Source organism: Helianthus annuus, chromosome 4 (assembly GCF_002127325.2).
Source record: "Helianthus annuus cultivar XRQ/B chromosome 4, HanXRQr2.0-SUNRISE, whole genome shotgun sequence".
Classification (NCBI taxonomy): Eukaryota; Viridiplantae; Streptophyta; class Magnoliopsida; order Asterales; family Asteraceae; genus Helianthus; species Helianthus annuus.
In genome coordinates, this window is record NC_035436.2 from 182290475 (window position 1) to 182296551 (window position 6077).

Sequence of the window (6077 nt, forward strand, 5' to 3'; positions counted from 1 at the left end):
TGAAGGTGTGAGTGAAACTGAAGCAAGGAGGTTTGCTATTTATAGCAAGGGGAGTGAAGGAGGGTTAAACACACATCCATGACATGGAAAGATGGCAGTGATTAGTGGCAAGGGTGGTTTGGTGGTGGCGGCAGGTGGCCACACGTCGCAGGTGGGATAAATGGCTTTAGTGGACCATTAGAAGTTCATAGCCTCTGGTTCACCATCTGTGAGAGCCTGTAATAGTTGTCACCCACCTGATGATCTTCACGGACTGTGAGAGGAAACCAAGACTCCTTTTTACGGTCCGTAAGACAAAAGAATTTAGAAATGACTTTTTTAGTCTATCTATTTTCATCTTTGATCTGTTGGCAACTTTAACCCCTCCAACTTAACAAGTTTTCAAGGGGAAAGTTTAGGGCATGTGTCACTACCAGTGTGAATCGGGGAATATCAGGTGTTACATTGCACATTCATTTATGTCCCTGAACATTTATGTTTGTTAGTTTACGTTGTTTAAGTTTGCTCGTGTATATATTCATTAAAATAACACCGATTACAATTTAGTCTAGTTTTATTATATTTTTAGGCCTACAGATTGATATTTATGTTCACTTTAAATGACGTTCGCTCGGTTATGTTCATCTATTCCCATTCATTTATACTATTAATGAACTAATATGTCATGTTTTTCTTAATGAACGAACACGAACAAGAAATCCTCGTTCATTTAAGTTTTCGTGTTTGATCGTTTGTTCGGTTAAACTTAAATGGATGAACGAATACAAACATGCTCCTTTAATATTCGTTTATAGGCCTAGCATTGTCCCCTCCCGTACAACTATCTCCATGCTTCCTGGTAGCGTCGATGACCAACCGCCTTATTCATTTATTTTCTTGTTATATTTCAAAGATCTATTCTATAATCGAAATTTCATATCATTTTTCATGTTTGTTAACGAAAAGAAATTCCGTTTTGAATAATTTTCCTTATTTTCTTGATTTTGATACGTCATCGTTAAGCCATGGCTAATTGTGATCCTGTTTAGCTCGCTAACTATATTTTAAATATTATTAATTAAAAAATAACTTACACACCCCTAAATCTTGGTTACCGTTGATCTTTTTGGTCCTTACCATGTGAAAGTTGCTTGCTTACTACTCGTTATAATAATAAAAGCTCAAAAGGCAATCAAAATAGATACCCACAACTATGTGACTGTGACCACTTCACTTCCTTATTGGAGATTGGGACTTCGTTAATTTTTACGTGGTAAAAAAACTCACCATTCATTTCTTTCAAGTTGTTTAGGAAGACGTGATCAGCTTTATATTGTGTATATATAATAGTTTACCTTGTCTATTTCGTTAAGGTCTAGAAGACACATTTTTTTGGGCTTGGACAGAACACCCAAATTATTAGGATCGACCATGTTATTTGTATACTAAGAAGTATTGAATATAACAAATATGAATTATTGATAAAAAAAAAATTTAACTGAACTAGATTAGATTTATATATACACACACACTTATCAGTTTTCACGTGTTAATTATATGCATGTGCGTGTGTTAAGAAGATCTCACACCATCATCAAGGATTTTGTATACTTCTCACGTATTATTTTAAAGTTTATGTCAATGATTGTGTTCTACTCCATCCATCCGAATCAGACTAAAGACATTTTTCTTTCAAATATATATATAAAAACTTGATTATAAATTCTAACAATTCTGTTATAAAATATTAAAAGGGTAGGGCCGCAACTCACACAATTAGCTTAGTAAAATGTCACTCATTATTTAGCTTGTATAAACATTTGATCTAAGTATGAGTTGGAGGTAGCTCGTTCAAATAAGCTTACATCCTCGATATTTCTTGTATAATGGTACTTGGGTACCTTTATTGTTTGAGACTTTGTATGATGTATGATATAGGATTCTTATTGACTTTTTATTAGTGACTTTATAAAAAATATAAACTTCTAAAACTAAAAAAACAAGCTAACTTACCAGATCGCAAAATGCTTCAACTTTCGAGTTGAATAACGAGTCATGTAAACTTAGATCAAACTGAATATTACTAGTTGATACTACTACAAAATCAGACATTTATTATGGATTTTTGCCACGGAAAAAATTGGTAGCAAATATTGCTACAAATTAGCTACAGACATATTTTGCTATTGTTTTAGCTATGGATATTTCGTCGCAAATGAAATCTGTAGCGGGAAGTAAATATAATAAAAATGGCTTAGTAAAATCGGTAGCTAAATCATGAAAATACAAATTTTAAAAACTAACTAAAAGAAGTTAAAAAATTGGTAGCAAATTGATAGCTAATTTGATAAAATAAATACTTAAAAAATAACTAATTAAAGTTCATAACAAAATTGGTAGCAAAATCTAGAAAAAAAATACTTAGAATTAGGGATGAGATCGGTACGATACCGGTACCGTACCGGTACCAATACCGTAAATACTGTTACCGAAATTGAGGAAATGTGGATACCGATTACCGTACCGTATTTATAGATTCGGTATCGGTACGGTACCAGTATCGGTATTTCGGTACTTTACCACATTGGTACCGCTTTGGTGTCATCCATTGTTTTACCTACAAAAATATCATGTGCAACCCATCCATCCATTATTAACTGAACTAGAGTAATATATAGACGAATGTAAAAAACGGTAAACATATGAAACATCCATGGGTTCGACTTTTACCCAATTCCGAGTCACCATCAAGTTCGACAAAAGGGGTTTCTTCAACAATAGTGTCGTCTCCTTACACAACAAAACACAAAGATATTAAAAATCTAAAAATAAGAAAAGATATATTGATAATCTATAACCAAACTATTAAAAAATTAACTTACTTCAATGGATTCCATGTTTTTTACCGATGATTATTAAATTCGGTATTAATACCGGTATTTACCGAAAAATACCGGTAGTGATACCGTTTTTTACCGACACCGAATTTTGAAAAATCTATTACCGATACCGGTACCGTTTATGATCGGTACGGTACGGCATCGGTATGGTACCGGTACGGTACCGGTACCGGTATTTCGGTAAAAAATCTCATCCCTACTTAGAACCTAACGTAGCAAAATTATAGCAAATAGCAAAATTGAGGAAGTAAATATAATAAAAATGGCTTAGTAAAATCGGTAGCTAAATAATGAAAATACAAATTTTAAAAACTAACTAAAAGAAGTTAACAAATTGTTAGCAAAATTGGTAACTAATTTGATAAAATAAATACTTAAAAATAACTAAATAAAGTTCATAACAAAATTGGTAGCAAAATCTAGAAAAAAAAAAAAAAAAAACTTAAAACCTAACGTAGCAAAATTATAGCAACATCTATAGCAAAATTTGTTGAAAAGAAAAGAAAAAAAAAACATTGAAAAGATAATTTAATAATATCAGTAATAACATCGATAGCAAAAATCCGTTGGATAATAAACGAGCACAACTTGTATTTTTATGTTGTGGTTGATGTTTCCTCAATTTACCTCACTCTTGAAACTATCCTACATACCTTAATTACATTCTAGTTTCTAGTAAAAACGTAGAGATCGGGCTCAACTCAACTTAACTCGTTTAAAATCCAACTATTATTTTTTCACATAAAAAGTAAAATAAAGAGTCAAACTTCATATGGGTAAAATCCCGACGGGAGTGGCGCTTAGAAATAGGAACATTCCTCTCGATGATGTTACATGCCCTTTTTGTAACTCTGGAGAAGAAACAGTGGATCATATCTTCACGTCATGTGTGGTGGCGATTACGGTATGGCAACATATTAGCTCATGGTGCAAGGTGCCTAATATTTTTGCTTTCTCGTTTAAAGACCTTTTGGAATTGCACTTGACAATGAGGTTACATCAACGGGTTGAGGAACGATTTTAAATTCTTAAGCAAACGGATAAAAATTGATAGTATCATCAGTCAGGTGAAAGCAATGGGATTTTAATGGTATTCTAATAGATCAAAGCATACCAACATCTCTTGGGAAAATTGATGTAATTTATAATTATGTAATTGTTGCGTGTTATTGGTCGGCCCGGTTTTAGGTTGGCTTTTGTTTCTAATGAAAGTTTCCATTCAAAAAACGCTGACGAAATTAGAACTTATAAATGCAAAATGCAATATTCATGCTTGGCGGTTGGAGATGGGTAAAATTCCCACTGGGGAAGCCCTTAAGAAAAGGAACATTCAGATTGAAGACTCCACATGTCCGCTTTGCAATTCGGAGGAGGAATCGGCTGATCATCTCTTCATCTCATGCATAGTCGCTTCGGTTATTTGGAACGCCGTTAGTTGTTGGTGTAAGATTCCAAGTATTTTTGCTTTCTCGCTTAAGGACCTTCTCGGTTTTCATGCGAATCTGAAGGTGTCAGACAAAAAGGAGGCGGTTCAAGGTATCATCCTGATTGCGTGCTGGAGTATATAGCGTGCCAGGAATAATCTTATTTTTTGTAACAAGCCAGTTAAGTTAAGATTGAGTGTATCTTGAGTGAGGTTAAGACTTTAGGTTATTTTTGGTTTTCGAATAGGTCCAGATTTAAAGGGATAGAATGGAGGGAATGGTGTTCCTTTGTTAATATGTAATCTTGTCTGTTCTTGTTTGTGTCGGTCCGTCTTGAGCCGACGTTTATGTTAATGAAGTTTACTTTAAAAAAAAAAGAATCATCCAAGGATTCCTATAATTAATGATGTTTTAATCAGCCCATGGCGTTATAGCCTAGTGGCATCTTGGGGGTGGGATAAGGCTTTGTGACCAATAGGTCCTGGGTTTGATTCCCACAAGGGGGTTTTCCCATATTTATTGGGTTTCCTCCTGAATTGGTGTATAGGCATTATGCCTAGTGGAGATGGATATGATCGGGTGGTTCCACTGGTGGCACGATGATACTCCAGTGGTCCGTCAGTGATCCAAATTTGCCGTTCAAAAAAAAGATAATGTTTTAATCGACGTATTATTCTCTTATGCACTTGTCCCAAAAGACTATTTAATGTAATTAAAGTTAGATGAAATTTAGATACACTATAATAAATCAAACATGTGATTAAGTGATTAATTAACACCTTCTTTATCTAAACATGTATCTAGCAACTTTTATAAACTTTATTAACACTCATCATTCATATAGGTATCACTAGAATTAGTAGTATAAACGAGTTGAGTTGAGTTGAGTTGAGCCCGATCTCTTTTAAGAAAAGTTCAGTCTTGTTAAATCTCTATATCTTGTATCTAAATTTTAATATTGGACTCAACTCATTTATTGATGTGAAGTTCATGCTAGATATTGTTTATTAAATGAGTTTGAGCACGTTTCGAGCTTGTTTAAACTCGACTCAGTTCAAGCTTTTAGCTATCTGGTGTCAAGCAGGTCACCAACGATTTAACTTGTTTGGGTCCATAACTAACTTGAGTATCATTCACCAACGACTCAACTTGTTTGGACCCATAACTAACTAGAGTATCATCATAGTATATAGTTATAGTTATACATCGGAAGATAGAGAGGTATGAATAAATAAAAAGCATCACAAAGAAAAAACAAATATCTAATGCAAGTTGTCATGTGCATTTTGTCTCTCTTTCCTCGTATTTATCATAATATAGAATCAAATGATTTGTAACAAAAAATATAATTGAAAAAGACAACATACAATTAAAAAAAACCCTGCCAACCCAAATTTTTTATATGTTACCGTGTGATAAAATAAAATGTGTTTGTTATCAAATTGTATGAATAGCTAAGATTTATGCCTATTGGCTCATGTATATGGTTCACACTCTGTGTGGTCTAGCAAATCAGTGATCAAGTCGTCGACCATGGTTCATGCGACGTTAGTCAAGCCGACACACCATTGCAAAGCCTCCATGTACTCATTATGCAAACACTTTTGTATTCTAGCCGAAATAGAAAGAGATTGCGGTGTCATGTATGTTGCTCGCTTATTATAGGTGGACCGGACCAGGTACGCTTCCATGTTAGTTGTTTGTTGTCCATATAGTTCACATGGCATTTATTAGTTTCAAACCTAAGTGTTGGAGGTCCTGAAATGTCATTAAT